A 24,557-nucleotide genomic window follows, 5' to 3' on the forward strand; every position below is an offset into this window, starting at 1 on the left:
CCACTTCCTAAGATGTAGCATTTTTTAAGATTTCGCACCAACTACACTCCACGATCGCAAAGTTAATGCTCTTACGACCCCCATACGCGCAACACTCGAACAGGTTTGTGAGATAAAAATCGCATCTCCCCGGCGGGGAATCGAACTCCGGTCTCCCGCGTGACAGGCGGGGATACTAACCACTATACTACCGAGGATGCGCTGTATACACATGCCTGTGTGCGAGAGATATGGTGCTAGTAGCCGCAAACGTCCTACACTAAGTTCGGCGAGTGATAGAGCAGCAATTAAAAATCGGATGTGCCTCCCCGGCGGGGAATCGAACCCCGGTCTCCCGCGTGACAGGCGGGGATACTAACCACTATACTACCGAGGAAGACGCAGCTAGCGTCTCGAATGCACAATTATGTTACTCAAATAGCTGATACATCTCAAACCTAGCCTCCTGTTGCTGTCAGAGACAGCTGCTAAGAAATAAAAGTATGCCCCAGGTGAGGCTCGAACTCACAACCCCGGCATTGCTCACGGCTACTGCCTTATAAGTACCGTGCGCTAACCAATTGCGCCACTGGGGCTACAACACAGTGCTCTCAGTTAGCGGTATTCACTTTGCTGCAAACCAGTGGTGGCCACAGAAACATACGATCGCCACCTGATGCCATACTGCGACTTTGGCACCTGACTACCAATGCTTCGTGCTATTCTTGTTTCATATGCTACGCTTACATGCACATCAACCGGCTCTGGTCGTCGAGAAAACGCGGGAAAACGCGCGCCTTGCCTTCTGCTACCTGTCGAACAGCGAGAGCAGATGCGTGGCAAGCTCTAAGCTCTGCAGGCGCACTGCGGCCACGCAGCTGGACGAGAGGTACCTTCCTTGGGAGCTTGCTCAGCCATGGAGAACACGTTTCTTAGCGAATTGCACTTGTCTCGTAGAAAGAAATGCTGCCACTGGCCCTGTGGCGCAACGGATAACGCGTCTGACTACGGATTAGAAGATTCCAGGTTCGAATCCTGGCAGGGTCGGCATTTTGTTAGTTGCCGACGCGTAGCTGGCCAGTGGATTTCGTATGTCGCCGCATCGTGGAGTGCCTTGTTGCTCCTGTGCATCTCGCAGCTGCATGTCGAGTCGATCGTGGTAAATATCGCTGCCTGCAAGCGTCAGCGTAGCGTCAGTCGAGCAAAGTCGAGACAAGTCAAGCTGAGAGCTGTAGGAGATGATACGCAATTAAATACAGGCGTGTGAAAGCGACGCAGACGACACTTTCCAAGTGTCCCACGTCACGTGGCGCAGAGCCGGCGCAACCCCAGCCAGCAGAGTGGCGCAGTGGAAGCGTGCTGGGCCCATAACCCAGAGGTCCGTGGATCGAAACCACGCTCTGCTAAAATTATTTCTTTTGCGGACTGTGTCGAGCTCGATTATTACGCCCACAGCGTCGGCTGGGGTGCTTTGATTCAGCGTTAACAGCAAACCCCGTAATTCTGAAGTGTGAAGAATGCGAGAACCACTTCCTAAGATGTAGCATTTTTTAAGATTTCGCACCAACTACACTCCACGATCGCAAAGTTAATGCTCTTACGACCCCCATACGCGCAACACTCGAACAGGTTTGTGAGATAAAAATCGCATCTCCCCGGCGGGGAATCGAACTCCGGTCTCCCGCGTGACAGGCGGGGATACTAACCACTATACTACCGAGGATGCGCTGTACACACATGCCTGTGTGCGAGAGATATGGTGCTAGTAGCCGCAAACGTCCTACACTAAGTTCGGCGAGTGATAGAGCAGCAATTAAAAATCGGATGTGCCTCCCCGGCGGGGAATCGAACCCCGGTCTCCCGCGTGACAGGCGGGGATACTAACCACTATACTACCGAGGAAGACGCAGCTAGCGTCTCGAATGCACAATTATGTTACTCAAATAGCTGATACATCTCAAACCTAGCCTCCTGTTGCTGTCAGAGACAGCTGCTAAGAAATAAAAGTATGCCCCAGGTGAGGCTCGAACTCACAACCCCGGCATTGCTCACGGCTACTGCCTTATAAGTACCGTGCGCTAACCAATTGCGCCACTGGGGCTACAACACAGTGCTCTCAGTTAGCGGTATTCACTTTGCTGCAAACCAGTGGTGGCCACAGAAACATACGATCGCCACCTGATGCCATACTGCGACTTTGGCACCTGACTACCAATGCTTCGTGCTATTCTTGTTTCATATGCTACGCTTACATGCACATCAACCGGCTCTGGTCGTCGAGAAAACGCGGGAAAACGCGCGCCTTGCCTTCTGCTACCTGTCGAACAGCGAGAGCAGATGCGTGGCAAGCTCTAAGCTCTGCAGGCGCACTGCGGCCACGCAGCTGGACGAGAGGTACCTTCCTTGGGAGCTTGCTCAGCCATGGAGAACACGTTTCTTAGCGAATTGCACTTGTCTCGTAGAAAGAAATGCTGCCACTGGCCCTGTGGCGCAACGGATAACGCGTCTGACTACGGATCAGAAGATTCCAGGTTCGAATCCTGGCAGGGTCGGCATTTTGTTAGTTGCCGACGCGTAGCTGGCCAGTGGATTTCGTATGTCGCCGCATCGTGGAGTGCTTTGTTGCTCCTGTGCATCTCGCAGCTGCATGTCGAGTCGATCGTGGTAAATATCGCTGCCTGCAAGCGTCAGCGTAGCGTCAGTCGAGCAAAGTCGAGACAAGTCAAGCTGAGAGCTGTAGGAGATGATACGCAATTAAATACAGGCGTGTGAAAGCGACGCAGACAACACTTTCCAAGTGTCCCACGTCACGTGGCGCAGAGCCGGCGCAACCCCAGCCAGCAGAGTGGCGCAGTGGAAGCGTGCTGGGCCCATAACCCAGAGGTCCGTGGATCGAAACCACGCTCTGCTAAAATTATTTCTTTTGCGGACTGTGTCGAGCTCGATTATTACGCCCACAGCGTCGGCTGGGGTGCTTTGATTCAGCGTTAACAGCAAACCCCGTAATTCTGAAGTGTGAAGAATGCGAGAACCACTTCCTAAGATGTAGCATTTTTTAAGATTTCGCACCAACTACACTCCACGATCGCAAAGTTAATGCTCTTACGACCCCCATACGCGCAACACTCGAACAGGTTTGTGAGATAAAAATCGCATCTCCCCGGCGGGGAATCGAACCCAGGTCTCCCGCGTGACAGGCGGGGATACTAACCACTATACTACCGAGGAAGACGCAGCTAGCGTCTCGAATGCACAATTATGTTACTCAAATAGCTGATACATCTCAAACCTAGCCTCCTGTTGCTGTCAGAGACAGCTGCTAAGAATTAAAAGTATGCCCCAGGTGAGGCTCGAACTCACAACCCCGGCATTGCTCACGGCTACTGCCTTATAAGTACCGTGCGCTAACCAATTGCGCCACTGGGGCTACAACACAGTGCTCTCAGTTAGCGGTATTCACTTTGCTGCAAACCAGTGGTGGCCACAGAAACATACGATCGCCACCTGATGCCATACTGCGACTTTGGCACCTGACTACCAATGCTTCGTGCTATTCTTGTTTCATATGCTACGCTTACATGCACATCAACCGGCTCTGGTCGTCGAGAAAACGCGGGAAAACGCGCGCCTTGCCTTCTGCTACCTGTCGAACAGCGAGAGCAGATGCGTGGCAAGCTCTAAGCTCTGCAGGCGCACTGCGGCCACGCAGCTGGACGAGAGGTACCTTCCTTGGGAGCTTGCTCAGCCATGGAGAACACGTTTCTTAGCGAATTGCACTTGTCTCGTAGAAAGAAATGCTGCCACTGGCCCTGTGGCGCAACGGATAACGCGTCTGACTACGGATCAGAAGATTCCAGGTTCGAATCCTGGCAGGGTCGGCATTTTGTTAGTTGCCGACGCGTAGCTGGCCAGTGGATTTCGTATGTCGCCGCATCGTGGAGTGCTTTGTTGCTCCTGTGCATCTCGCAGCTGCATGTCGAGTCGATCGTGGTAAATATCGCTGCCTGCAAGCGTCAGCGTAGCGTCAGTCGAGCAAAGTCGAGACAAGTCAAGCTGAGAGCTGTAGGAGATGATACGCAATTAAATACAGGCGTGTGAAAGCGACGCAGACAACACTTTCCAAGTGTCCCACGTCACGTGGCGCAGAGCCGGCGCAACCGCAGCCAGCAGAGTGGCGCAGAGGAAGCGTGCTGGGCCCATAACCCAGAGGTCCGTGTATCGAAACCACGCTCTGCTAAAATTATTTCTTTTGCGGACTGTGTCGAGCTCGATTATTACGCCCACAGCGTCGGCTGGGGTGCTTTGATTCAGCGTTAACAGCAAACCCCGTAATTCTGAAGTGTGAAGAATGCGAGAACCACTTCCTAAGATGTAGCATTTTTTAAGATTTCGCACCAACTACACTCCACGATCGCAAAGTTAATGCTCTTACGACCCCCATACGCGCAACACTCGAACAGGTTTGTGAGATAAAAATCGCATCTCCCCGGCGGGGAATCGAACCCCGGTCTCCCGCGTGACAGGCGGGGATACTAACCACTATACTACCGAGGATGCGCTGTACACACATGCCTGTGTGCGAGAGATATGGTGCTAGTAGCCGCAAACGTCCTACACTAAGTTCGGCGAGTGATAGAGCAGCAATTAAAAATCGGATGTGCCTCCCCGGCGGGGAATCGAACCCCGGTCTCCCGCGTGACAGGCGGGGATACTAACCACTATACTACCGAGGAAGACGCAGCTAGCGTCTCGAATGCACAATTATGTTACTCAAATAGCTGATACATCTCAAACCTAGCCTCCTGTTGCTGTCAGAGACAGCTGCTAAGAAATAAAAGTATGCCCCAGGTGAGGCTCGAACTCACAACCCCGGCATTGCTCACGGCTACTGCCTTATAAGTACCGTGCGCTAACCAATTGCGCCACTGGGGCTACAACACAGTGCTCTCAGTTAGCGGTATTCACTTTGCTGCAAACCAGTGGTGGCCACAGAAACATACGATCGCCACCTGATGCCATACTGCGACTTTGGCACCTGACTACCAATGCTTCGTGCTATTCTTGTTTCATATGCTACGCTTACATGCACATCAACCGGCTCTGGTCGTCGAGAAAACGCGGGAAAACGCGCGCCTTGCCTTCTGCTACCTGTCGAACAGCGAGAGCAGATGCGTGGCAAGCTCTAAGCTCTGCAGGCGCACTGCGGCCACGCAGCTGGACGAGAGGTACCTTCCTTGGGAGCTTGCTCAGCCATGGAGAACACGTTTCTTAGCGAATTGCACTTGTCTCGTAGAAAGAAATGCTGCCACTGGCCCTGTGGCGCAACGGATAACGCGTCTGACTACGGATCAGAAGATTCCAGGTTCGAATCCTGGCAGGGTCGGCATTTTGTTAGTTGCCGACGCGTAGCTGGCCAGTGGATTTCGTATGTCGCCGCATCGTGGAGTGCTTTGTTGCTCCTGTGCATCTCGCAGCTGCATGTCGAGTCGATCGTGGTAAATATCGCTGCCTGCAAGCGTCAGCGTAGCGTCAGTCGAGCAAAGTCGAGACAAGTCAAGCTGAGAGCTGTAGGAGATGATACGCAATTAAATACAGGCGTGTGAAAGCGACGCAGACAACACTTTCCAAGTGTCCCACGTCACGTGGCGCAGAGCCGGCGCAACCGCAGCCAGCAGAGTGGCGCAGAGGAAGCGTGCTGGGCCCATAACCCAGAGGTCCGTGTATCGAAACCACGCTCTGCTAAAATTATTTCTTTTGCGGACTGTGTCGAGCTCGATTATTACGCCCACAGCGTCGGCTGGGGTGCTTTGATTCAGCGTTAACAGCAAACCCCGTAATTCTGAAGTGTGAAGAATGCGAGAACCACTTCCTAAGATGTAGCATTTTTTAAGATTTCGCACCAACTACACTCCACGATCGCAAAGTTAATGCTCTTACGACCCCCATACGCGCAACACTCGAACAGGTTTGTGAGATAAAAATCGCATCTCCCCGGCGGGGAATCGAACCCCGGTCTCCCGCGTGACAGGCGGGGATACTAACCACTATACTACCGAGGATGCGCTGTACACACATGCCTGTGTGCGAGAGATATGGTGCTAGTAGCCGCAAACGTCCTACACTAAGTTCGGCGAGTGATAGAGCAGCAATTAAAAATCGGATGTGCCTCCCCGGCGGGGAATCGAACCCCGGTCTCCCGCGTGACAGGCGGGGATACTAACCACTATACTACCGAGGAAGACGCAGCTAGCGTCTCGAATGCACAATTATGTTACTCAAATAGCTGATACATCTCAAACCTAGCCTCCTGTTGCTGTCAGAGACAGCTGCTAAGAAATAAAAGTATGCCCCAGGTGAGGCTCGAACTCACAACCCCGGCATTGCTCACGGCTACTGCCTTATAAGTACCGTGCGCTAACCAATTGCGCCACTGGGGCTACAACACAGTGCTCTCAGTTAGCGGTATTCACTTTGCTGCAAACCAGTGGTGGCCACAGAAACATACGATCGCCACCTGATGCCATACTGCGACTTTGGCACCTGACTACCAATGCTTCGTGCTATTCTTGTTTCATATGCTACGCTTACATGCACATCAACCGGCTCTGGTCGTCGAGAAAACGCGGGAAAACGCGCGCCTTGCCTTCTGCTACCTGTCGAACAGCGAGAGCAGATGCGTGGCAAGCTCTAAGCTCTGCAGGCGCACTGCGGCCACGCAGCTGGACGAGAGGTACCTTCCTTGGGAGCTTGCTCAGCCATGGAGAACACGTTTCTTAGCGAATTGCACTTGTCTCGTAGAAAGAAATGCTGCCACTGGCCCTGTGGCGCAACGGATAACGCGTCTGACTACGGATCAGAAGATTCCAGGTTCGAATCCTGGCAGGGTCGGCATTTTGTTAGTTGCCGACGCGTAGCTGGCCAGTGGATTTCGTATGTCGCCGCATCGTGGAGTGCTTTGTTGCTCCTGTGCATCTCGCAGCTGCATGTCGAGTCGATCGTGGTAAATATCGCTGCCTGCAAGCGTCAGCGTAGCGTCAGTCGAGCAAAGTCGAGACAAGTCAAGCTGAGAGCTGTAGGAGATGATACGCAATTAAATACAGGCGTGTGAAAGCGACGCAGACAACACTTTCCAAGTGTCCCACGTCACGTGGCGCAGAGCCGGCGCAACCGCAGCCAGCAGAGTGGCGCAGAGGAAGCGTGCTGGGCCCATAACCCAGAGGTCCGTGGATCGAAACCACGCTCTGCTAAAATTATTTCTTTTGCGGACTGTGTCGAGCTCGATTATTACGCCCACAGCGTCGGCTGGGGTGCTTTGATTCAGCGTTAACAGCAAACCCCGTAATTCTGAAGTGTGAAGAATGCGAGAACCACTTCCTAAGATGTAGCATTTTTTAAGATTTCGCACCAACTACACTCCACGATCGCAAAGTTAATGCTCTTACGACCCCCATACGCGCAACACTCGAACAGGTTTGTGAGATAAAAATCGCATCTCCCCGGCGGGGAATCGAACCCCGGTCTCCCGCGTGACAGGCGGGGATACTAACCACTATACTACCGAGGAAGACGCAGCTAGCGTCTCGAATGCACAATTATGTTACTCAAATAGCTGATACATCTCAAACCTAGCCTCCTGTTGCTGTCAGAGACAGCTGCTAAGAATTAAAAGTATGCCCCAGGTGAGGCTCGAACTCACAACCCCGTCATTGCTCACGGCTACTGCCTTATAAGTACCGTGCGCTAACCAATTGCGCCACTGGGGCTACAACACAGTGCTCTCAGTTAGCGGTATTCACTTTGCTGCAAACCAGTGGTGGCCACAGAAACATACGATCGCCACCTGATGCCATACTGCGACTTTGGCACCTGACTACCAATGCTTCGTGCTATTCTTGTTTCATATGCTACGCTTACATGCACATCAACCGGCTCTGGTCGTCGAGAAAACGCGGGAAAACGCGCGCCTTGCCTTCTGCTACCTGTCGAACAGCGAGAGCAGATGCGTGGCAAGCTCTAAGCTCTGCAGGCGCACTGCGGCCACGCAGCTGGACGAGAGGTACCTTCCTTGGGAGCTTGCTCAGCCATGGAGAACACGTTTCTTAGCGAATTGCACTTGTCTCGTAGAAAGAAATGCTGCCACTGGCCCTGTGGCGCAACGGATAACGCGTCTGACTACGGATCAGAAGATTCCAGGTTCGAATCCTGGCAGGGTCGGCATTTTGTTAGTTGCCGACGCGTAGCTGGCCAGTGGATTTCGTATGTCGCCGCATCGTGGAGTGCTTTGTTGCTCCTGTGCATCTCGCAGCTGCATGTCGAGTCGATCGTGGTAAATATCGCTGCCTGCAAGCGTCAGCGTAGCGTCAGTCGAGCAAAGTCGAGACAAGTCAAGCTGAGAGCTGTAGGAGATGATACGCAATTAAATACAGGCGTGTGAAAGCGACGCAGACAACACTTTCCAAGTGTCCCACGTCACGTGGCGCAGAGCCGGCGCAACCCCAGCCAGCAGAGTGGCGCAGTGGAAGCGTGCTGGGCCCATAACCCAGAGGTCCGTGGATCGAAACCACGCTCTGCTAAAATTATTTCTTTTGCGGACTGTGTCGAGCTCGATTATTACGCCCACAGCGTCGGCTGGGGTGCTTTGATTCAGCGTTAACAGCAAACCCCGTAATTCTGAAGTGTGAAGAATGCGAGAACCACTTCCTAAGATGTAGCATTTTTTAAGATTTCGCACCAACTACACTCCACGACCGCAAAGTTAATGCTCTTACGACCCCCATACGCGCAACACTCGAACAGGTTTGTGAGATAAAAATCGCATCTCCCCGGCGGGGAATCGAACCCCGGTCTCCCGCGTGACAGGCGGGGATACTAACCACTATACTACCGAGGAAGACGCAGCTAGCGTCTCGAATGCACAATTATGTTACTCAAATAGCTGATACATCTCAAACCTAGCCTCCTGTTGCTGTCAGAGACAGCTGCTAAGAATTAAAAGTATGCCCCAGGTGAGGCTCGAACTCACAACCCCGTCATTGCTCACGGCTACTGCCTTATAAGTACCGTGCGCTAACCAATTGCGCCACTGGGGCTACAACACAGTGCTCTCAGTTAGCGGTATTCACTTTGCTGCAAACCAGTGGTGGCCACAGAAACATACGATCGCCACCTGATGCCATACTGCGACTTTGGCACCTGACTACCAATGCTTCGTGCTATTCTTGTTTCATATGCTACGCTTACATGCACATCAACCGGCTCTGGTCGTCGAGAAAACGCGGGAAAACGCGCGCCTTGCCTTCTGCTACCTGTCGAACAGCGAGAGCAGATGCGTGGCAAGCTCTAAGCTCTGCAGGCGCACTGCGGCCACGCAGCTGGACGAGAGGTACCTTCCTTGGGAGCTTGCTCAGCCATGGAGAACACGTTTCTTAGCGAATTGCACTTGTCTCGTAGAAAGAAATGCTGCCACTGGCCCTGTGGCGCAACGGATAACGCGTCTGACTACGGATCAGAAGATTCCAGGTTCGAATCCTGGCAGGGTCGGCATTTTGTTAGTTGCCGACGCGTAGCTGGCCAGTGGATTTCGTATGTCGCCGCATCGTGGAGTGCTTTGTTGCTCCTGTGCATCTCGCAGCTGCATGTCGAGTCGATCGTGGTAAATATCGCTGCCTGCAAGCGTCAGCGTAGCGTCAGTCGAGCAAAGTCGAGACAAGTCAAGCTGAGAGCTGTAGGAGATGATACGCAATTAAATACAGGCGTGTGAAAGCGACGCAGACAACACTTTCCAAGTGTCCCACGTCACGTGGCGCAGAGCCGGCGCAACCCCAGCCAGCAGAGTGGCGCAGTGGAAGCGTGCTGGGCCCATAACCCAGAGGTCCGTGGATCGAAACCACGCTCTGCTAAAATTATTTCTTTTGCGGACTGTGTCGAGCTCGATTATTACGCCCACAGCGTCGGCTGGGGTGCTTTGATTCAGCGTTAACAGCAAACCCCGTAATTCTGAAGTGTGAAGAATGCGAGAACCACTTCCTAAGATGTAGCATTTTTTAAGATTTCGCACCAACTACACTCCACGATCGCAAAGTTAATGCTCTTACGACCCCCATACGCGCAACACTCGAACAGGTTTGTGAGATAAAAATCGCATCTCCCCGGCGGGGAATCGAACCCAGGTCTCCCGCGTGACAGGCGGGGATACTAACCACTATACTACCGAGGAAGACGCAGCTAGCGTCTCGAATGCACAATTATGTTACTCAAATAGCTGATACATCTCAAACCTAGCCTCCTGTTGCTGTCAGAGACAGCTGCTAAGAATTAAAAGTATGCCCCAGGTGAGGCTCGAACTCACAACCCCGGCATTGCTCACGGCTACTGCCTTATAAGTACCGTGCGCTAACCAATTGCGCCACTGGGGCTACAACACAGTGCTCTCAGTTAGCGGTATTCACTTTGCTGCAAACCAGTGGTGGCCACAGAAACATACGATCGCCACCTGATGCCATACTGCGACTTTGGCACCTGACTACCAATGCTTCGTGCTATTCTTGTTTCATATGCTACGCTTACATGCACATCAACCGGCTCTGGTCGTCGAGAAAACGCGGGAAAACGCGCGCCTTGCCTTCTGCTACCTGTCGAACAGCGAGAGCAGATGCGTGGCAAGCTCTAAGCTCTGCAGGCGCACTGCGGCCACGCAGCTGGACGAGAGGTACCTTCCTTGGGAGCTTGCTCAGCCATGGAGAACACGTTTCTTAGCGAATTGCACTTGTCTCGTAGAAAGAAATGCTGCCACTGGCCCTGTGGCGCAACGGATAACGCGTCTGACTACGGATCAGAAGATTCCAGGTTCGAATCCTGGCAGGGTCGGCATTTTGTTAGTTGCCGACGCGTAGCTGGCCAGTGGATTTCGTATGTCGCCGCATCGTGGAGTGCTTTGTTGCTCCTGTGCATCTCGCAGCTGCATGTCGAGTCGATCGTGGTAAATATCGCTGCCTGCAAGCGTCAGCGTAGCGTCAGTCGAGCAAAGTCGAGACAAGTCAAGCTGAGAGCTGTAGGAGATGATACGCAATTAAATACAGGCGTGTGAAAGCGACGCAGACAACACTTTCCAAGTGTCCCACGTCACGTGGCGCAGAGCCGGCGCAACCCCAGCCAGCAGAGTGGCGCAGTGGAAGCGTGCTGGGCCCATAACCCAGAGGTCCGTGGATCGAAACCACGCTCTGCTAAAATTATTTCTTTTGCGGACTGTGTCGAGCTCGATTATTACGCCCACAGCGTCGGCTGGGGTGCTTTGATTCAGCGTTAACAGCAAACCCCGTAATTCTGAAGTGTGAAGAATGCGAGAACCACTTCCTAAGATGTAGCATTTTTTAAGATTTCGCACCAACTACACTCCACGATCGCAAAGTTAATGCTCTTACGACCCCCATACGCGCAACACTCGAACAGGTTTGTGAGATAAAAATCGCATCTCCCCGGCGGGGAATCGAACCCAGGTCTCCCGCGTGACAGGCGGGGATACTAACCACTATACTACCGAGGAAGACGCAGCTAGCGTCTCGAATGCACAATTATGTTACTCAAATAGCTGATACATCTCAAACCTAGCCTCCTGTTGCTGTCAGAGACAGCTGCTAAGAATTAAAAGTATGCCCCAGGTGAGGCTCGAACTCACAACCCCGGCATTGCTCACGGCTACTGCCTTATAAGTACCGTGCGCTAACCAATTGCGCCACTGGGGCTACAACACAGTGCTCTCAGTTAGCGGTATTCACTTTGCTGCAAACCAGTGGTGGCCACAGAAACATACGATCGCCACCTGATGCCATACTGCGACTTTGGCACCTGACTACCAATGCTTCGTGCTATTCTTGTTTCATATGCTACGCTTACATGCACATCAACCGGCTCTGGTCGTCGAGAAAACGCGGGAAAACGCGCGCCTTGCCTTCTGCTACCTGTCGAACAGCGAGAGCAGATGCGTGGCAAGCTCTAAGCTCTGCAGGCGCACTGCGGCCACGCAGCTGGACGAGAGGTACCTTCCTTGGGAGCTTGCTCAGCCATGGAGAACACGTTTCTTAGCGAATTGCACTTGTCTCGTAGAAAGAAATGCTGCCACTGGCCCTGTGGCGCAACGGATAACGCGTCTGACTACGGATCAGAAGATTCCAGGTTCGAATCCTGGCAGGGTCGGCATTTTGTTAGTTGCCGACGCGTAGCTGGCCAGTGGATTTCGTATGTCGCCGCATCGTGGAGTGCTTTGTTGCTCCTGTGCATCTCGCAGCTGCATGTCGAGTCGATCGTGGTAAATATCGCTGCCTGCAAGCGTCAGCGTAGCGTCAGTCGAGCAAAGTCGAGACAAGTCAAGCTGAGAGCTGTAGGAGATGATACGCAATTAAATACAGGCGTGTGAAAGCGACGCAGACAACACTTTCCAAGTGTCCCACGTCACGTGGCGCAGAGCCGGCGCAACCCCAGCCAGCAGAGTGGCGCAGTGGAAGCGTGCTGGGCCCATAACCCAGAGGTCCGTGGATCGAAACCACGCTCTGCTAAAATTATTTCTTTTGCGGACTGTGTCGAGCTCGATTATTACGCCCACAGCGTCGGCTGGGGTGCTTTAATTCAGCGTTAACAGCAAACCCCGTAATTCTGAAGTGTGAAGAATGCGAGAACCACTTCCTAAGATGTAGCATTTTTTAAGATTTCGCACCAACTACACTCCACGATCGCAAAGTTAATGCTCTTACGACCCCCATACGCGCAACACTCGAACAGGTTTGTGAGATAAAAATCGCATCTCCCCGGCGGGGAATCGAACCCCGGTCTCCCGCGTGACAGGCGGGGATACTAACCACTATACTACCGAGGAAGACGCAGCTAGCGTCTCGAATGCACAATTATGTTACTCAAATAGCTGATACATCTCAAACCTAGCCTCCTGTTGCTGTCAGAGACAGCTGCTAAGAATTAAAAGTATGCCCCAGGTGAGGCTCGAACTCACAACCCCGTCATTGCTCACGGCTACTGCCTTATAAGTACCGTGCGCTAACCAATTGCGCCACTGGGGCTACAACACAGTGCTCTCAGTTAGCGGTATTCACTTTGCTGCAAACCAGTGGTGGCCACAGAAACATACGATCGCCACCTGATGCCATACTGCGACTTTGGCACCTGACTACCAATGCTTCGTGCTATTCTTGTTTCATATGCTACGCTTACATGCACATCAACCGGCTCTGGTCGTCGAGAAAACGCGGGAAAACGCGCGCCTTGCCTTCTGCTACCTGTCGAACAGCGAGAGCAGATGCGTGGCAAGCTCTAAGCTCTGCAGGCGCACTGCGGCCACGCAGCTGGACGAGAGGTACCTTCCTTGGCAGCTTGCTCAGCCATGGAGAACACGTTTCTTAGCGAATTGCACTTGTCTCGTAGAAAGAAATGCTGCCACTGGCCCTGTGGCGCAACGGATAACGCGTCTGACTACGGATCAGAAGATTCCAGGTTCGAATCCTGGCAGGGTCGGCATTTTGTTAGTTGCCGACGCGTAGCTGGCCAGTGGATTTCGTATGTCGCCGCATCGTGGAGTGCTTTGTTGCTCCTGTGCATCTCGCAGCTGCATGTCGAGTCGATCGTGGTAAATATCGCTGCCTGCAAGCGTCAGCGTAGCGTCAGTCGAGCAAAGTCGAGACAAGTCAAGCTGAGAGCTGTAGGAGATGATACGCAATTAAATACAGGCGTGTGAAAGCGACGCAGACAACACTTTCCAAGTGTCCCACGTCACGTGGCGCAGAGCCGGCGCAACCCCAGCCAGCAGAGTGGCGCAGTGGAAGCGTGCTGGGCCCATAACCCAGAGGTCCGTGGATCGAAACCACGCTCTGCTAAAATTATTTCTTTTGCGGACTGTGTCGAGCTCGATTATTACGCCCACAGCGTCGGCTGGGGTGCTTTAATTCAGCGTTAACAGCAAACCCCGTAATTCTGAAGTGTGAAGAATGCGAGAACCACTTCCTAAGATGTAGCATTTTTTAAGATTTCGCACCAACTACACTCCACGATCGCAAAGTTAATGCTCTTACGACCCCCATACGCGCAACACTCGAACAGGTTTGTGAGATAAAAATCGCATCTCCCCGGCGGGGAATCGAACCCCGGTCTCCCGCGTGACAGGCGGGGATACTAACCACTATACTACCGAGGAAGACGCAGCTAGCGTCTCGAATGCACAATTATGTTACTCAAATAGCTGATACATCTCAAACCTAGCCTCCTGTTGCTGTCAGAGACAGCTGCTAAGAATTAAAAGTATGCCCCAGGTGAGGCTCGAACTCACAACCCCGGCATTGCTCACGGCTACTGCCTTATAAGTACCGTGCGCTAACCAATTGCGCCACTGGGGCTACAACACAGTGCTCTCAGTTAGCGGTATTCACTTTGCTGCAAACCAGTGGTGGCCACAGAAACATACGATCGCCACCTGATGCCATACTGCGACTTTGGCACCTGACTACCAATGCTTCGTGCTATTCTTGTTTCATATGCTACGCTTACATGCACATCAACCGGCTCTGGTCGTCGAGAAAACGCGGGAAAACGCGCGCCTTGCCTTCTGCTACCTGTCGAACAGCGAGAGCAGATGCGTGGCAAGCTCTAAGCTCTGCAGGCGCACTGCGGCCACGCAGCTGGACGAGAGGTACCTTCCTTGGGAGCTTGCTCAGCCATGGAGAACACGTTTCTTAGCGAATTGCACTTGTCTCGTAGAAAGAAATGCTGCCACTGGCCCTGTGGCGCAACGGATAACGCGTCTGACTACGGATCAGAAGATTCCAGGTTCGAATCCTGGCAGTGTCGGCATTTTGTTAGTTGCCGACGCGTAGCTGGCCAGTGGATTTCGTATGTCGCTTCATCGTGGAGTGCTTTGTTGCTCCTGTGCATCTCGCAGCTTCATGTCGAGTCGATCGTGGTAAATATCGCTGCCTGCAGGCGTCAGCGTAGCGTCAGTCGAGACAAGTCAAGCTGAGAGCTGTAGGAGATGATACGCAATTAAATACAGGCGTGTGAAAGCGACGCAGACAACACTTTCCAAGTGTCCCACGTCACGTGGCGCAGAGCCGGCGCAACCCCAGCCAGCAGAGTGGCGCAGTGGAAGCGTGCTGGGCCCATAACCCAGAGGTCCGTGGATCGAAACCACGCTCTGCTAAAATTATTTCTTTTGCGGACTGTGTCGAGCTCGATTATTACGCCCACAGCGTCGGCTGGGGTGCTTTAATTCAGCGTTAACAGCAAACCCCGTAATTCTGAAGTGTGAAGAATGCGAGAACCACTTCCTAAGATGTAGCATTTTTTAAGATTTCGCACCAACTACACTCCACGATCGCAAAGTTAATGCTCTTACGACCCCCATACGCGCAACACTCGAACAGGTTTGTGAGATAAAAATCGCATCTCCCCGGCGGGGAATCGAACCCCGGTCTCCCGCGTGACAGGCGGGGATACTAACCACTATACTACCGAGGAAGACGCAGCTAGCGTCTCGAATGCACAATTATGTTACTCAAATAGCTGATACATCTCAAACCTAGCCTCCTGTTGCTGTCAGAGACAGCTGCTAAGAATTAAAAGTATGCCCCAGGTGAGGCTCGAACTCACAACCCCGGCATTGCTCACGGCTACTGCCTTATAAGTACCGTGCGCTAACCAATTGCGCCACTGGGGCTACAACACAGTGCTCTCAGTTAGCGGTATTCACTTTGCTGCAAACCAGTGGTGGCCACAGAAACATACGATCGCCACCTGATGCCATACTGCGACTTTGGCACCTGACTACCAATGCTTCGTGCTATTCTTGTTTCATATGCTACGCTTACATGCACATCAACCGGCTCTGGTCGTCGAGAAAACGCGGGAAAACGCGCGCCTTGCCTTCTGCTACCTGTCGAACAGCGAGAGCAGATGCGTGGCAAGCTCTAAGCTCTGCAGGCGCACTGCGGCCACGCAGCTGGACGAGAGGTACCTTCCTTGGGAGCTTGCTCAGCCATGGAGAACACGTTTCTTAGCGAATTGCACTTGTCTCGTAGAAAGAAATGCTGCCACTGGCCCTGTGGCGCAACGGATAACGCGTCTGACTACGGATCAGAAGATTCCAGGTTCGAATCCTGGCAGGGTCGGCATTTTGTTAGTTGCCGACGCGTAGCTGGCCAGTGGATTTCGTATGTCGCCGCATCGTGGAGTGCTTTGTTGCTCCTGTGCATCTCGCAGCTGCATGTCGAGTCGATCGTGGTAAATATCGCTGCCTGCAAGCGTCAGCGTAGCGTCAGTCGAGCAAAGTCGAGACAAGTCAAGCTGAGAGCTGTAGGAGATGATACGCAATTAAATACAGGCGTGTGAAAGCGACGCAGACAACACTTTCCAAGTGTCCCACGTCACGTGGCGCAGAGCCGGCGCAACCCCAGCCAGCAGAGTGGCGCAGTGGAAGCGTGCTGGGCCCATAACCCAGAGGTCCGTGGATCGAAACCACGCTCTGCTAAAATTATTTCTTTTGCGGACTGTGTCGAGCTCGATTATTACGCCCACAGCGTCGGCTGGGGTGCTTTAATTCAGCGTTAACAGCAAACCCCGTAATTCTGAAGTGTGAAGAATGCGAGAACCACTTCCTAAGATGTAGCATTTTTTAAGATTTCGCACCAACTACACTCCACGATCGCAAAGTTAATGCTCTTACGACCCCCATACGCGCAACACTCGAACAGGTTTGTGAGATAAAAATCGCATCTCCCCGGCGGGGAATCGAACCCCGGTCTCCCGCGTGACAGGCGGGGATACTAACCACTATACTACCGAGGAAGACGCAGCTAGCGTCTCGAATGCACAATTATGTTACTCAAATAGCTGATACATCTCAAACCTAGCCTCCTGTTGCTGTCAGAGACAGCTGCTAAGAATTAAAAGTATGCCCCAGGTGAGGCTCGAACTCACAACCCCGTCATTGCTCACGGCTACTGCCTTATAAGTACCGTGCGCTAACCAATTGCGCCACTGGGGCTACAACACAGTGCTCTCAGTTAGCGGTATTCACTTTGCTGCAAACCAGTGGTGGCCACAGAAACATACGATCGCCACCTGATGCCATACTGCGACTTTGGCACCTGACTACCAATGCTTCGTGCTATTCTTGTTTCATATGCTACGCTTACATGCACATCAACCGGCTCTGGTCGTCGAGAAAACGCGGGAAAACGCGCGCCTTGCCTTCTGCTACCTGTCGAACAGCGAGAGCAGATGCGTGGCAAGCTCTAAGCTCTGCAGGCGCACTGCGGCCACGCAGCTGGACGAGAGGTACCTTCCTTGGCAGCTTGCTCAGCCATGGAGAACACGTTTCTTAGCGAATTGCACTTGTCTCGTAGAAAGAAATGCTGCCACTGGCCCTGTGGCGCAACGGATAACGCGTCTGACTACGGATCAGAAGATTCCAGGTTCGAATCCTGGCAGGGTCGGCATTTTGTTAGTTGCCGACGCGTAGCTGGCCAGTGGATTTCGTATGTCGCCGCATCGTGGAGTGCTTTGTTGCTCCTGTGCATCTCGCAGCTGCATGTCGAGTCGATCGTGGTAAATATCGCTGCCTGCAAGCGTCAGCGTAGCGTCAGTCGAGCAAAGTCGAGACAAGTCAAGCTGAGAGCTGTAGGAGATGATACGCAATTAAATACAGGCGTGTGAAAGCGACGCAGACAACACTTTCCAAGTGTCCCACGTCACGTGGCGCAGAGCCGGCGCAACCCCAGCCAGCAGAGTGGCGCAGTGGAAGCGTGCTGGGCCCATAACCCAGAGGTCCGTGGATCGAAACCACGCTCTGCTAAAATTATTTCTTTTGCGGACTGTGTCGAGCTCGATTATTACGCCCACAGCGTCGGCTGGGGTGCTTTAATTCAGCGTTAACAGCAAACCCCGTAATTCTGAAGTGTGAAGAATGCGAGAACCACTTCCTAAGATGTAGCATTTTTTAAGATTTCGCACCAACTACACTCCACGATCGCAAAGTTAATGCTCTTACGACCCCCATACGCGCAACACTCGAACAGGTTTGTGAGATAAAAATCGCATCTCCCCGGCGGGGAATCGAACCCCGGTCTCCCGCGTGACAGGCGGGGATACTAACCACTATACTACCGAGGAAGACGCAGCTAGCGTCTCGAATGCACAATTATGTTACTCAAATAGCTGATACATCTCAAACCTAGCCTCCTGTTGCTGTCAGAGACAGCTGCTAAGAATTAAAAGTATGCCCCAGGTGAGGCTCGAACTCACAACCCCGTCATTGCTCACGGCTACTGCCTTATAAGTACCGTGCGCTAACCAATTGCGCCACTGGGGCTACAACACAGTGCTCTCAGTTAGCGGTATTCACTTTGCTGCAAACCAGTGGTGGCCACAGAAACATACGATCGCCACCTGATGCCATACTGCGACTTTGGCACCTGACTACCAATGCTTCGTGCTATTCTTGTTTCATATGCTACGCTTACATGCACATCAACCGGCTCTGGTCGTCGAGAAAACGCGGGAAAACGCGCGCCTTGCCTTCTGCTACCTGTCGAACAGCGAGAGCAGATGCGTGGCAAGCTCTAAGCTCTGCAGGCGCACTGCGGCCACGCAGCTGGACGAGAGGTACCTTCCTTGGGAGCTTGCTCAGCCATGGAGAACACGTTTCTTAGCGAATTGCACTTGTCTCGTAGAAAGAAATGCTGCCACTGGCCCTGTGGCGCAACGGATAACGCGTCTGACTACGGATCAGAAGATTCCAGGTTCGAATCCTGGCAGGGTCGGCATTTTGTTAGTTGCCGACGCGTAGCTGGCCAGTGGATTTCGTATGTCGCCGCATCGTGGAGTGCTTTGTTGCTCCTGTGCATCTCGCAGCTGCATGTCGAGTCGATCGTGGTAAATATCGCTGCCTGCAAGCGTCAGCGTAGCGTCAGTCGAGCAAAGTCGAGACAAGTCAAGCTGAGAGCTGTAGGAGATGATACGCAATTAAATACAGGCGTGTGAAAGCGACGCAGACAACACTTTCCAAGTGTCCCACGTCACGTGGCGCAGAGCCGGCGCAACCCCAGCCAGCAGAGTGGCGCAGTGGAAGCGTGCTGGGCCCATAACCCAGAGGTCCGTGGATCGAAACCACGCTCTGCTAAAATTATTTCTTTTGCGGACTGTGTCGAGCTCGATTATTACGCCCACAGCGTCGGCTGGGGTGCTTTGATTCAGCGTTAACAGCAAACCCCGTAATTCTGAAGTGTGAAGAATGCGAGAACCACTTCCTAAGATGTAGCATTTTTTAAGATTTCGCACCAACTACACTCCACGATCGCAAAGTTAATGCTCTTACGACCCCCATACGCGCAACACTCGAACAGGTTTGTGAGATAAAAATCGCATCTCCCCGGCGGGGAATCGAACCCAGGTCTCCCGCGTGACAGGCGGGGATACTAACCACTATACTACCGAGGAAGACGCAGCTAGCGTCTCGAATGCACAATTATGTTACTCAAATAGCTGATACATCTCAAACCTAGCCTCCTGTTGCTGTCAGAGACAGCTGCTAAGAATTAAAAGTATGCCCCAGGTGAGGCTCGAACTCACAACCCCGGCATTGCTCACGGCTACTGCCTTATAAGTACCGTGCGCTAACCAATTGCGCCACTGGGGCTACAACACAGTGCTCTCAGTTAGCGGTATTCACTTTGCTGCAAACCAGTGGTGGCCACAGAAACATACGATCGCCACCTGATGCCATACTGCGACTTTGGCACCTGACTACCAATGCTTCGTGCTATTCTTGTTTCATATGCTACGCTTACATGCACATCAACCGGCTCTGGTCGTCGAGAAAACGCGGGAAAACGCGCGCCTTGCCTTCTGCTACCTGTCGAACAGCGAGAGCAGATGCGTGGCAAGCTCTAAGCTCTGCAGGCGCACTGCGGCCACGCAGCTGGACGAGAGGTACCTTCCTTGGGAGCTTGCTCAGCCATGGAGAACACGTTTCTTAGCGAATTGCACTTGTCTCGTAGAAAGAAATGCTGCCACTGGCCCTGTGGCGCAACGGATAACGCGTCTGACTACGGATCAGAAGATTCCAGGTTCGAATCCTGGCAGGGTCGGCATTTTGTTAGTTGCCGACGCGTAGCTGGCCAGTGGATTTCGTATGTCGCCGCATCGTGGAGTGCTTTGTTGCTCCTGTGCATCTCGCAGCTGCATGTCGAGTCGATCGTGGTAAATATCGCTGCCTGCAAGCGTCAGCGTAGCGTCAGTCGAGCAAAGTCGAGACAAGTCAAGCTGAGAGCTGTAGGAGATGATACGCAATTAAATACAGGCGTGTGAAAGCGACGCAGACAACACTTTCCAAGTGTCCCACGTCACGTGGCGCAGAGCCGGCGCAACCCCAGCCAGCAGAGTGGCGCAGTGGAAGCGTGCTGGGCCCATAACCCAGAGGTCCGTGGATCGAAACCACGCTCTGCTAAAATTATTTCTTTTGCGGACTGTGTCGAGCTCGATTATTACGCCCACAGCGTCGGCTGGGGTGCTTTGATTCAGCGTTAACAGCAAACCCCGTAATTCTGAAGTGTGAAGAATGCGAGAACCACTTCCTAAGATGTAGCATTTTTTAAGATTTCGCACCAACTACACTCCACGATCGCAAAGTTAATGCTCTTACGACCCCCATACGCGCAACACTCGAACAGGTTTGTGAGATAAAAATCGCATCTCCCCGGCGGGGAATCGAACCCCGGTCTCCCGCGTGACAGGCGGGGATACTAACCACTATACTACCGAGGAAGACGCAGCTAGCGTCTCGAATGCACAATTATGTTACTCAAATAGCTGATACATCTCAAACCTAGCCTCCTGTTGCTGTCAGAGACAGCTGCTAAGAATTAAAAGTATGCCCCAGGTGAGGCTCGAACTCACAACCCCGTCATTGCTCACGGCTACTGCCTTATAAGTACCGTGCGCTAACCAATTGCGCCACTGGGGCTACAACACAGTGCTCTCAGTTAGCGGTATTCACTTTGCTGCAAACCAGTGGTGGCCACAGAAACATACGATCGCCACCTGATGCCATACTGCGACTTTGGCACCTGACTACCAATGCTTCGTGCTATTCTTGTTTCATATGCTACGCTTACATGCACATCAACCGGCTCTGGTCGTCGAGAAAACGCGGGAAAACGCGCGCCTTGCCTTCTGCTACCTGTCGAACAGCGAGAGCAGATGCGTGGCAAGCTCTAAGCTCTGCAGGCGCACTGCGGCCACGCAGCTGGACGAGAGGTACCTTCCTTGGGAGCTTGCTCAGCCATGGAGAACACGTTTCTTAGCGAATTGCACTTGTCTCGTAGAAAGAAATGCTGCCACTGGCCCTGTGGCGCAACGGATAACGCGTCTGACTACGGATCAGAAGATTCCAGGTTCGAATCCTGGCAGGGTCGGCATTTTGTTAGTTGCCGACGCGTAGCTGGCCAGTGGATTTCGTATGTCGCCGCATCGTGGAGTGCTTTGTTGCTCCTGTGCATCTCGCAGCTGCATGTCGAGTCGATCGTGGTAAATATCGCTGCCTGCAAGCGTCAGCGTAGCGTCAGTCGAGCAAAGTCGAGACAAGTCAAGCTGAGAGCTGTAGGAGATGATACGCAATTAAATACAGGCGTGTGAAAGCGACGCAGACAACACTTTCCAAGTGTCCCACGTCACGTGGCGCAGAGCCGGCGCAACCCCAGCCAGCAGAGTGGCGCAGTGGAAGCGTGCTGGGCCCATAACCCAGAGGTCCGTGGATCGAAACCACGCTCTGCTAAAATTATTTCTTTTGCGGACTGTGTCGAGCTCGATTATTACGCCCACAGCGTCGGCTGGGGTGCTTTGATTCAGCGTTAACAGCAAACCCCGTAATTCTGAAGTGTGAAGAATGCGAGAACCACTTCCTAAGATGTAGCATTTTTTAAGATTTCGCACCAACTACACTCCACGACCGCAAAGTTAATGCTCTTACGACCCCCATACGCGCAACACTCGAACAGGTTTGTGAGATAAAAATCGCATCTCCCCGGCGGGGAATCGAACCCAGGTCTCCCGCGTGACAGGCGGGGATACTAACCACTATACTACCGAGGAAGACGCAGCTAGCGTCTCGAATGCACAATTATGTTACTCAAATAGCTGATACATCTCAAACCTAGCCTCCTGTTGCTGTCAGAGACAGCTGCTAAGAATTAAAAGTATGCCCCAGGTGAGGCTCGAACTCACAACCCCGGCATTGCTCACGGCTACTGCCTTATAAGTACCGTGCGCTAACCAATTGCGCCACTGGGGCTACAACACAGTGCTCTCAGTTAGCGGTATTCACTTTGCTGCAAACCAGTGGTGGCCACAGAAACATACGATCGCCACCTGATGCCATACTGCGACTTTGGCACCTGACTACCAATGCTTCGTGCTATTCTTGTTTCATATGCTACGCTTACATGCACATCAACCGGCTCTGGTCGTCGAGAAAACGCGGGAAAACGCGCGCCTTGCCTTCTGCTACCTGTCGAACAGCGAGAGCAGATGCGTGGCAAGCTCTAAGCTCTGCAGGCGCACTGCGGCCACGCAGCTGGACGAGAGGTACCTTCCTTGGGAGCTTGCTCAGCCATGGAGAACACGTTTCTTAGCGAATTGCACTTGTCTCGTAGAAAGAAATGCTGCCACTGGCCCTGTGGCGCAACGGATAACGCGTCTGACTACGGATCAGAAGATTCCAGGTTCGAATCCTGGCAGGGTCGGCATTTTGTTAGTTGCCGACGCGTAGCTGGCCAGTGGATTTCGTATGTCGCCGCATCGTGGAGTGCTTTGTTGCTCCTGTGCATCTCGCAGCTGCATGTCGAGTCGATCGTGGTAAATATCGCTGCCTGCAAGCGTCAGCGTAGCGTCAGTCGAGCAAAGTCGAGACAAGTCAAGCTGAGAGCTGTAGGAGATGATACGCAATTAAATACAGGCGTGTGAAAGCGACGCAGACAACACTTTCCAAGTGTCCCACGTCACGTGGCGCAGAGCCGGCGCAACCCCAGCCAGCAGAGTGGCGCAGTGGAAGCGTGCTGGGCCCATAACCCAGAGGTCCGTGGATCGAAACCACGCTCTGCTAAAATTATTTCTTTTGCGGACTGTGTCGAGCTCGATTATTACGCCCACAGCGTCGGCTGGGGTGCTTTGATTCAGCGTTAACAGCAAACCCCGTAATTCTGAAGTGTGAAGAATGCGAGAACCACTTCCTAAGATGTAGCATTTTTTAAGATTTCGCACCAACTACACTCCACGACCGCAAAGTTAATGCTCTTACGACCCCCATACGCGCAACACTCGAACAGGTTTGTGAGATAAAAATCGCATCTCCCCGGCGGGGAATCGAACCCCGGTCTCCCGCGTGACAGGCGGGGATACTAACCACTATACTACCGAGGAAGACGCAGCTAGCGTCTCGAATGCACAATTATGTTACTCAAATAGCTGATACATCTCAAACCTAGCCTCCTGTTGCTGTCAGAGACAGCTGCTAAGAATTAAAAGTATGCCCCAGGTGAGGCTCGAACTCACAACCCCGGCATTGCTCACGGCTACTGCCTTATAAGTACCGTGCGCTAACCAATTGCGCCACTGGGGCTACAACACAGTGCTCTCAGTTAGCGGTATTCACTTTGCTGCAAACCAGTGGTGGCCACAGAAACATACGATCGCCACCTGATGCCATACTGCGACTTTGGCACCTGACTACCAATGCTTCGTGCTATTCTTGTTTCATATGCTACGCTTACATGCACATCAACCGGCTCTGGTCGTCGAGAAAACGCGGGAAAACGCGCGCCTTGCCTTCTGCTACCTGTCGAACAGCGAGAGCAGATGCGTGGCAAGCTCTAAGCTCTGCAGGCGCACTGCGGCCACGCAGCTGGACGAGAGGTACCTTCCTTGGGAGCTTGCTCAGCCATGGAGAACACGTTTCTTAGCGAATTGCACTTGTCTCGTAGAAAGAAATGCTGCCACTGGCCCTGTGGCGCAACGGATAACGCGTCTGACTACGGATCAGAAGATTCCAGGTTCGAATCCTGGCAGGGTCGGCATTTTGTTAGTTGCCGACGCGTAGCTGGCCAGTGGATTTCGTATGTCGCCGCATCGTGGAGTGCTTTGTTGCTCCTGTGCATCTCGCAGCTGCATGTCGAGTCGATCGTGGTAAATATCGCTGCCTGCAAGCGTCAGCGTAGCGTCAGTCGAGCAAAGTCGAGACAAGTCAAGCTGAGAGCTGTAGGAGATGATACGCAATTAAATACAGGCGTGTGAAAGCGACGCAGACAACACTTTCCAAGTGTCCCACGTCACGTGGCGCAGAGCCGGCGCAACCCCAGCCAGCAGAGTGGCGCAGTGGAAGCGTGCTGGGCCCATAACCCAGAGGTCCGTGGATCGAAACCACGCTCTGCTAAAATTATTTCTTTTGCGGACTGTGTCGAGCTCGATTATTACGCCCACAGCGTCGGCTGGGGTGCTTTGATTCAGCGTTAACAGCAAACCCCGTAATTCTGAAG

The 24,557-nt window shown here is 52.9% G+C and overlaps 74 non-coding genes across 74 annotated transcripts; 34 read left to right on the forward strand and 40 right to left on the reverse strand.

Moving 5' to 3' along the window:
• Window positions 1–125: 125 nt before the first annotated feature.
• Window positions 126–197, reverse strand: Trnad-guc (transfer RNA aspartic acid (anticodon GUC)). Its single transcript has one exon. It is a non-coding gene; the product is annotated as a tRNA-Asp (tRNA).
• A 107-nt stretch (window positions 198–304) lies between these two features.
• Window positions 305–376, reverse strand: Trnad-guc (transfer RNA aspartic acid (anticodon GUC)). Its single transcript has one exon. It is a non-coding gene; the product is annotated as a tRNA-Asp (tRNA).
• A 107-nt stretch (window positions 377–483) lies between these two features.
• Trnai-uau (transfer RNA isoleucine (anticodon UAU)) lies at window positions 484–575 on the reverse strand. Its single transcript is given in 2 exon segments — window positions 484–519; window positions 538–575. It is a non-coding gene; the product is annotated as a tRNA-Ile (tRNA).
• A 378-nt stretch (window positions 576–953) lies between these two features.
• Window positions 954–1,026, forward strand: Trnar-acg (transfer RNA arginine (anticodon ACG)). Its single transcript has one exon. It is a non-coding gene; the product is annotated as a tRNA-Arg (tRNA).
• Window positions 1,027–1,313: 287 nt separating this feature from the next.
• Trnam-cau (transfer RNA methionine (anticodon CAU)) lies at window positions 1,314–1,385 on the forward strand. The gene has a single exon. It is a non-coding gene; the product is annotated as a tRNA-Met (tRNA).
• Window positions 1,386–1,630: 245 nt separating this feature from the next.
• Window positions 1,631–1,702, reverse strand: Trnad-guc (transfer RNA aspartic acid (anticodon GUC)). The gene has a single exon. It is a non-coding gene; the product is annotated as a tRNA-Asp (tRNA).
• A 107-nt stretch (window positions 1,703–1,809) lies between these two features.
• Trnad-guc (transfer RNA aspartic acid (anticodon GUC)) lies at window positions 1,810–1,881 on the reverse strand. Its single transcript has one exon. It is a non-coding gene; the product is annotated as a tRNA-Asp (tRNA).
• A 107-nt stretch (window positions 1,882–1,988) lies between these two features.
• Trnai-uau (transfer RNA isoleucine (anticodon UAU)) lies at window positions 1,989–2,080 on the reverse strand. The gene is given in 2 exon segments: window positions 1,989–2,024; window positions 2,043–2,080. It is a non-coding gene; the product is annotated as a tRNA-Ile (tRNA).
• A 378-nt stretch (window positions 2,081–2,458) lies between these two features.
• Trnar-acg (transfer RNA arginine (anticodon ACG)) lies at window positions 2,459–2,531 on the forward strand. Its single transcript has one exon. It is a non-coding gene; the product is annotated as a tRNA-Arg (tRNA).
• Window positions 2,532–2,818: 287 nt separating this feature from the next.
• Window positions 2,819–2,890, forward strand: Trnam-cau (transfer RNA methionine (anticodon CAU)). The gene has a single exon. It is a non-coding gene; the product is annotated as a tRNA-Met (tRNA).
• A 245-nt stretch (window positions 2,891–3,135) lies between these two features.
• Trnad-guc (transfer RNA aspartic acid (anticodon GUC)) lies at window positions 3,136–3,207 on the reverse strand. Its single transcript has one exon. It is a non-coding gene; the product is annotated as a tRNA-Asp (tRNA).
• Window positions 3,208–3,314: 107 nt separating this feature from the next.
• Window positions 3,315–3,406, reverse strand: Trnai-uau (transfer RNA isoleucine (anticodon UAU)). Its single transcript is given in 2 exon segments — window positions 3,315–3,350; window positions 3,369–3,406. It is a non-coding gene; the product is annotated as a tRNA-Ile (tRNA).
• Window positions 3,407–3,784: 378 nt separating this feature from the next.
• On the forward strand, window positions 3,785–3,857 carry Trnar-acg (transfer RNA arginine (anticodon ACG)). Its single transcript has one exon. It is a non-coding gene; the product is annotated as a tRNA-Arg (tRNA).
• A 604-nt stretch (window positions 3,858–4,461) lies between these two features.
• Window positions 4,462–4,533, reverse strand: Trnad-guc (transfer RNA aspartic acid (anticodon GUC)). Its single transcript has one exon. It is a non-coding gene; the product is annotated as a tRNA-Asp (tRNA).
• A 107-nt stretch (window positions 4,534–4,640) lies between these two features.
• On the reverse strand, window positions 4,641–4,712 carry Trnad-guc (transfer RNA aspartic acid (anticodon GUC)). The gene has a single exon. It is a non-coding gene; the product is annotated as a tRNA-Asp (tRNA).
• A 107-nt stretch (window positions 4,713–4,819) lies between these two features.
• On the reverse strand, window positions 4,820–4,911 carry Trnai-uau (transfer RNA isoleucine (anticodon UAU)). Its single transcript is given in 2 exon segments — window positions 4,820–4,855; window positions 4,874–4,911. It is a non-coding gene; the product is annotated as a tRNA-Ile (tRNA).
• A 378-nt stretch (window positions 4,912–5,289) lies between these two features.
• Trnar-acg (transfer RNA arginine (anticodon ACG)) lies at window positions 5,290–5,362 on the forward strand. The gene has a single exon. It is a non-coding gene; the product is annotated as a tRNA-Arg (tRNA).
• A 604-nt stretch (window positions 5,363–5,966) lies between these two features.
• Trnad-guc (transfer RNA aspartic acid (anticodon GUC)) lies at window positions 5,967–6,038 on the reverse strand. Its single transcript has one exon. It is a non-coding gene; the product is annotated as a tRNA-Asp (tRNA).
• A 107-nt stretch (window positions 6,039–6,145) lies between these two features.
• On the reverse strand, window positions 6,146–6,217 carry Trnad-guc (transfer RNA aspartic acid (anticodon GUC)). The gene has a single exon. It is a non-coding gene; the product is annotated as a tRNA-Asp (tRNA).
• A 107-nt stretch (window positions 6,218–6,324) lies between these two features.
• On the reverse strand, window positions 6,325–6,416 carry Trnai-uau (transfer RNA isoleucine (anticodon UAU)). Its single transcript is given in 2 exon segments — window positions 6,325–6,360; window positions 6,379–6,416. It is a non-coding gene; the product is annotated as a tRNA-Ile (tRNA).
• Window positions 6,417–6,794: 378 nt separating this feature from the next.
• On the forward strand, window positions 6,795–6,867 carry Trnar-acg (transfer RNA arginine (anticodon ACG)). The gene has a single exon. It is a non-coding gene; the product is annotated as a tRNA-Arg (tRNA).
• A 287-nt stretch (window positions 6,868–7,154) lies between these two features.
• Trnam-cau (transfer RNA methionine (anticodon CAU)) lies at window positions 7,155–7,226 on the forward strand. Its single transcript has one exon. It is a non-coding gene; the product is annotated as a tRNA-Met (tRNA).
• A 245-nt stretch (window positions 7,227–7,471) lies between these two features.
• Trnad-guc (transfer RNA aspartic acid (anticodon GUC)) lies at window positions 7,472–7,543 on the reverse strand. Its single transcript has one exon. It is a non-coding gene; the product is annotated as a tRNA-Asp (tRNA).
• Window positions 7,544–7,650: 107 nt separating this feature from the next.
• Trnai-uau (transfer RNA isoleucine (anticodon UAU)) lies at window positions 7,651–7,742 on the reverse strand. The gene is given in 2 exon segments: window positions 7,651–7,686; window positions 7,705–7,742. It is a non-coding gene; the product is annotated as a tRNA-Ile (tRNA).
• Window positions 7,743–8,120: 378 nt separating this feature from the next.
• Trnar-acg (transfer RNA arginine (anticodon ACG)) lies at window positions 8,121–8,193 on the forward strand. The gene has a single exon. It is a non-coding gene; the product is annotated as a tRNA-Arg (tRNA).
• Window positions 8,194–8,480: 287 nt separating this feature from the next.
• Window positions 8,481–8,552, forward strand: Trnam-cau (transfer RNA methionine (anticodon CAU)). The gene has a single exon. It is a non-coding gene; the product is annotated as a tRNA-Met (tRNA).
• A 245-nt stretch (window positions 8,553–8,797) lies between these two features.
• On the reverse strand, window positions 8,798–8,869 carry Trnad-guc (transfer RNA aspartic acid (anticodon GUC)). Its single transcript has one exon. It is a non-coding gene; the product is annotated as a tRNA-Asp (tRNA).
• A 107-nt stretch (window positions 8,870–8,976) lies between these two features.
• Trnai-uau (transfer RNA isoleucine (anticodon UAU)) lies at window positions 8,977–9,068 on the reverse strand. Its single transcript is given in 2 exon segments — window positions 8,977–9,012; window positions 9,031–9,068. It is a non-coding gene; the product is annotated as a tRNA-Ile (tRNA).
• A 378-nt stretch (window positions 9,069–9,446) lies between these two features.
• Trnar-acg (transfer RNA arginine (anticodon ACG)) lies at window positions 9,447–9,519 on the forward strand. Its single transcript has one exon. It is a non-coding gene; the product is annotated as a tRNA-Arg (tRNA).
• Window positions 9,520–9,806: 287 nt separating this feature from the next.
• Window positions 9,807–9,878, forward strand: Trnam-cau (transfer RNA methionine (anticodon CAU)). Its single transcript has one exon. It is a non-coding gene; the product is annotated as a tRNA-Met (tRNA).
• A 245-nt stretch (window positions 9,879–10,123) lies between these two features.
• Window positions 10,124–10,195, reverse strand: Trnad-guc (transfer RNA aspartic acid (anticodon GUC)). Its single transcript has one exon. It is a non-coding gene; the product is annotated as a tRNA-Asp (tRNA).
• A 107-nt stretch (window positions 10,196–10,302) lies between these two features.
• Trnai-uau (transfer RNA isoleucine (anticodon UAU)) lies at window positions 10,303–10,394 on the reverse strand. Its single transcript is given in 2 exon segments — window positions 10,303–10,338; window positions 10,357–10,394. It is a non-coding gene; the product is annotated as a tRNA-Ile (tRNA).
• A 378-nt stretch (window positions 10,395–10,772) lies between these two features.
• Trnar-acg (transfer RNA arginine (anticodon ACG)) lies at window positions 10,773–10,845 on the forward strand. Its single transcript has one exon. It is a non-coding gene; the product is annotated as a tRNA-Arg (tRNA).
• Window positions 10,846–11,132: 287 nt separating this feature from the next.
• Window positions 11,133–11,204, forward strand: Trnam-cau (transfer RNA methionine (anticodon CAU)). Its single transcript has one exon. It is a non-coding gene; the product is annotated as a tRNA-Met (tRNA).
• A 245-nt stretch (window positions 11,205–11,449) lies between these two features.
• Trnad-guc (transfer RNA aspartic acid (anticodon GUC)) lies at window positions 11,450–11,521 on the reverse strand. Its single transcript has one exon. It is a non-coding gene; the product is annotated as a tRNA-Asp (tRNA).
• A 107-nt stretch (window positions 11,522–11,628) lies between these two features.
• Trnai-uau (transfer RNA isoleucine (anticodon UAU)) lies at window positions 11,629–11,720 on the reverse strand. The gene is given in 2 exon segments: window positions 11,629–11,664; window positions 11,683–11,720. It is a non-coding gene; the product is annotated as a tRNA-Ile (tRNA).
• A 378-nt stretch (window positions 11,721–12,098) lies between these two features.
• On the forward strand, window positions 12,099–12,171 carry Trnar-acg (transfer RNA arginine (anticodon ACG)). The gene has a single exon. It is a non-coding gene; the product is annotated as a tRNA-Arg (tRNA).
• Window positions 12,172–12,458: 287 nt separating this feature from the next.
• On the forward strand, window positions 12,459–12,530 carry Trnam-cau (transfer RNA methionine (anticodon CAU)). Its single transcript has one exon. It is a non-coding gene; the product is annotated as a tRNA-Met (tRNA).
• Window positions 12,531–12,775: 245 nt separating this feature from the next.
• Window positions 12,776–12,847, reverse strand: Trnad-guc (transfer RNA aspartic acid (anticodon GUC)). Its single transcript has one exon. It is a non-coding gene; the product is annotated as a tRNA-Asp (tRNA).
• A 107-nt stretch (window positions 12,848–12,954) lies between these two features.
• Window positions 12,955–13,046, reverse strand: Trnai-uau (transfer RNA isoleucine (anticodon UAU)). Its single transcript is given in 2 exon segments — window positions 12,955–12,990; window positions 13,009–13,046. It is a non-coding gene; the product is annotated as a tRNA-Ile (tRNA).
• Window positions 13,047–13,424: 378 nt separating this feature from the next.
• Trnar-acg (transfer RNA arginine (anticodon ACG)) lies at window positions 13,425–13,497 on the forward strand. The gene has a single exon. It is a non-coding gene; the product is annotated as a tRNA-Arg (tRNA).
• A 287-nt stretch (window positions 13,498–13,784) lies between these two features.
• Window positions 13,785–13,856, forward strand: Trnam-cau (transfer RNA methionine (anticodon CAU)). Its single transcript has one exon. It is a non-coding gene; the product is annotated as a tRNA-Met (tRNA).
• A 245-nt stretch (window positions 13,857–14,101) lies between these two features.
• On the reverse strand, window positions 14,102–14,173 carry Trnad-guc (transfer RNA aspartic acid (anticodon GUC)). The gene has a single exon. It is a non-coding gene; the product is annotated as a tRNA-Asp (tRNA).
• A 107-nt stretch (window positions 14,174–14,280) lies between these two features.
• Window positions 14,281–14,372, reverse strand: Trnai-uau (transfer RNA isoleucine (anticodon UAU)). The gene is given in 2 exon segments: window positions 14,281–14,316; window positions 14,335–14,372. It is a non-coding gene; the product is annotated as a tRNA-Ile (tRNA).
• Window positions 14,373–14,750: 378 nt separating this feature from the next.
• Window positions 14,751–14,823, forward strand: Trnar-acg (transfer RNA arginine (anticodon ACG)). The gene has a single exon. It is a non-coding gene; the product is annotated as a tRNA-Arg (tRNA).
• Window positions 14,824–15,100: 277 nt separating this feature from the next.
• Window positions 15,101–15,172, forward strand: Trnam-cau (transfer RNA methionine (anticodon CAU)). Its single transcript has one exon. It is a non-coding gene; the product is annotated as a tRNA-Met (tRNA).
• Window positions 15,173–15,417: 245 nt separating this feature from the next.
• Trnad-guc (transfer RNA aspartic acid (anticodon GUC)) lies at window positions 15,418–15,489 on the reverse strand. The gene has a single exon. It is a non-coding gene; the product is annotated as a tRNA-Asp (tRNA).
• A 107-nt stretch (window positions 15,490–15,596) lies between these two features.
• On the reverse strand, window positions 15,597–15,688 carry Trnai-uau (transfer RNA isoleucine (anticodon UAU)). The gene is given in 2 exon segments: window positions 15,597–15,632; window positions 15,651–15,688. It is a non-coding gene; the product is annotated as a tRNA-Ile (tRNA).
• A 378-nt stretch (window positions 15,689–16,066) lies between these two features.
• Trnar-acg (transfer RNA arginine (anticodon ACG)) lies at window positions 16,067–16,139 on the forward strand. Its single transcript has one exon. It is a non-coding gene; the product is annotated as a tRNA-Arg (tRNA).
• Window positions 16,140–16,426: 287 nt separating this feature from the next.
• Trnam-cau (transfer RNA methionine (anticodon CAU)) lies at window positions 16,427–16,498 on the forward strand. Its single transcript has one exon. It is a non-coding gene; the product is annotated as a tRNA-Met (tRNA).
• Window positions 16,499–16,743: 245 nt separating this feature from the next.
• On the reverse strand, window positions 16,744–16,815 carry Trnad-guc (transfer RNA aspartic acid (anticodon GUC)). Its single transcript has one exon. It is a non-coding gene; the product is annotated as a tRNA-Asp (tRNA).
• Window positions 16,816–16,922: 107 nt separating this feature from the next.
• Window positions 16,923–17,014, reverse strand: Trnai-uau (transfer RNA isoleucine (anticodon UAU)). Its single transcript is given in 2 exon segments — window positions 16,923–16,958; window positions 16,977–17,014. It is a non-coding gene; the product is annotated as a tRNA-Ile (tRNA).
• Window positions 17,015–17,392: 378 nt separating this feature from the next.
• Window positions 17,393–17,465, forward strand: Trnar-acg (transfer RNA arginine (anticodon ACG)). Its single transcript has one exon. It is a non-coding gene; the product is annotated as a tRNA-Arg (tRNA).
• Window positions 17,466–17,752: 287 nt separating this feature from the next.
• Trnam-cau (transfer RNA methionine (anticodon CAU)) lies at window positions 17,753–17,824 on the forward strand. Its single transcript has one exon. It is a non-coding gene; the product is annotated as a tRNA-Met (tRNA).
• Window positions 17,825–18,069: 245 nt separating this feature from the next.
• Window positions 18,070–18,141, reverse strand: Trnad-guc (transfer RNA aspartic acid (anticodon GUC)). Its single transcript has one exon. It is a non-coding gene; the product is annotated as a tRNA-Asp (tRNA).
• Window positions 18,142–18,248: 107 nt separating this feature from the next.
• Window positions 18,249–18,340, reverse strand: Trnai-uau (transfer RNA isoleucine (anticodon UAU)). The gene is given in 2 exon segments: window positions 18,249–18,284; window positions 18,303–18,340. It is a non-coding gene; the product is annotated as a tRNA-Ile (tRNA).
• Window positions 18,341–18,718: 378 nt separating this feature from the next.
• On the forward strand, window positions 18,719–18,791 carry Trnar-acg (transfer RNA arginine (anticodon ACG)). Its single transcript has one exon. It is a non-coding gene; the product is annotated as a tRNA-Arg (tRNA).
• Window positions 18,792–19,078: 287 nt separating this feature from the next.
• Trnam-cau (transfer RNA methionine (anticodon CAU)) lies at window positions 19,079–19,150 on the forward strand. The gene has a single exon. It is a non-coding gene; the product is annotated as a tRNA-Met (tRNA).
• Window positions 19,151–19,395: 245 nt separating this feature from the next.
• On the reverse strand, window positions 19,396–19,467 carry Trnad-guc (transfer RNA aspartic acid (anticodon GUC)). The gene has a single exon. It is a non-coding gene; the product is annotated as a tRNA-Asp (tRNA).
• A 107-nt stretch (window positions 19,468–19,574) lies between these two features.
• On the reverse strand, window positions 19,575–19,666 carry Trnai-uau (transfer RNA isoleucine (anticodon UAU)). The gene is given in 2 exon segments: window positions 19,575–19,610; window positions 19,629–19,666. It is a non-coding gene; the product is annotated as a tRNA-Ile (tRNA).
• Window positions 19,667–20,044: 378 nt separating this feature from the next.
• On the forward strand, window positions 20,045–20,117 carry Trnar-acg (transfer RNA arginine (anticodon ACG)). Its single transcript has one exon. It is a non-coding gene; the product is annotated as a tRNA-Arg (tRNA).
• A 287-nt stretch (window positions 20,118–20,404) lies between these two features.
• On the forward strand, window positions 20,405–20,476 carry Trnam-cau (transfer RNA methionine (anticodon CAU)). Its single transcript has one exon. It is a non-coding gene; the product is annotated as a tRNA-Met (tRNA).
• A 245-nt stretch (window positions 20,477–20,721) lies between these two features.
• On the reverse strand, window positions 20,722–20,793 carry Trnad-guc (transfer RNA aspartic acid (anticodon GUC)). Its single transcript has one exon. It is a non-coding gene; the product is annotated as a tRNA-Asp (tRNA).
• Window positions 20,794–20,900: 107 nt separating this feature from the next.
• Trnai-uau (transfer RNA isoleucine (anticodon UAU)) lies at window positions 20,901–20,992 on the reverse strand. Its single transcript is given in 2 exon segments — window positions 20,901–20,936; window positions 20,955–20,992. It is a non-coding gene; the product is annotated as a tRNA-Ile (tRNA).
• A 378-nt stretch (window positions 20,993–21,370) lies between these two features.
• Window positions 21,371–21,443, forward strand: Trnar-acg (transfer RNA arginine (anticodon ACG)). The gene has a single exon. It is a non-coding gene; the product is annotated as a tRNA-Arg (tRNA).
• Window positions 21,444–21,730: 287 nt separating this feature from the next.
• Window positions 21,731–21,802, forward strand: Trnam-cau (transfer RNA methionine (anticodon CAU)). The gene has a single exon. It is a non-coding gene; the product is annotated as a tRNA-Met (tRNA).
• Window positions 21,803–22,047: 245 nt separating this feature from the next.
• Trnad-guc (transfer RNA aspartic acid (anticodon GUC)) lies at window positions 22,048–22,119 on the reverse strand. The gene has a single exon. It is a non-coding gene; the product is annotated as a tRNA-Asp (tRNA).
• Window positions 22,120–22,226: 107 nt separating this feature from the next.
• On the reverse strand, window positions 22,227–22,318 carry Trnai-uau (transfer RNA isoleucine (anticodon UAU)). The gene is given in 2 exon segments: window positions 22,227–22,262; window positions 22,281–22,318. It is a non-coding gene; the product is annotated as a tRNA-Ile (tRNA).
• A 378-nt stretch (window positions 22,319–22,696) lies between these two features.
• Window positions 22,697–22,769, forward strand: Trnar-acg (transfer RNA arginine (anticodon ACG)). Its single transcript has one exon. It is a non-coding gene; the product is annotated as a tRNA-Arg (tRNA).
• A 287-nt stretch (window positions 22,770–23,056) lies between these two features.
• On the forward strand, window positions 23,057–23,128 carry Trnam-cau (transfer RNA methionine (anticodon CAU)). Its single transcript has one exon. It is a non-coding gene; the product is annotated as a tRNA-Met (tRNA).
• A 245-nt stretch (window positions 23,129–23,373) lies between these two features.
• Trnad-guc (transfer RNA aspartic acid (anticodon GUC)) lies at window positions 23,374–23,445 on the reverse strand. Its single transcript has one exon. It is a non-coding gene; the product is annotated as a tRNA-Asp (tRNA).
• A 107-nt stretch (window positions 23,446–23,552) lies between these two features.
• Window positions 23,553–23,644, reverse strand: Trnai-uau (transfer RNA isoleucine (anticodon UAU)). Its single transcript is given in 2 exon segments — window positions 23,553–23,588; window positions 23,607–23,644. It is a non-coding gene; the product is annotated as a tRNA-Ile (tRNA).
• Window positions 23,645–24,022: 378 nt separating this feature from the next.
• On the forward strand, window positions 24,023–24,095 carry Trnar-acg (transfer RNA arginine (anticodon ACG)). The gene has a single exon. It is a non-coding gene; the product is annotated as a tRNA-Arg (tRNA).
• Window positions 24,096–24,382: 287 nt separating this feature from the next.
• On the forward strand, window positions 24,383–24,454 carry Trnam-cau (transfer RNA methionine (anticodon CAU)). The gene has a single exon. It is a non-coding gene; the product is annotated as a tRNA-Met (tRNA).
• Window positions 24,455–24,557: the final 103 nt, after the last annotated feature.

This window comes from Schistocerca serialis, chromosome 9, assembly GCF_023864345.2.
Source record: "Schistocerca serialis cubense isolate TAMUIC-IGC-003099 chromosome 9, iqSchSeri2.2, whole genome shotgun sequence".
Lineage (NCBI taxonomy): Eukaryota > Metazoa > Arthropoda > Insecta > Orthoptera > Acrididae > Schistocerca > Schistocerca serialis.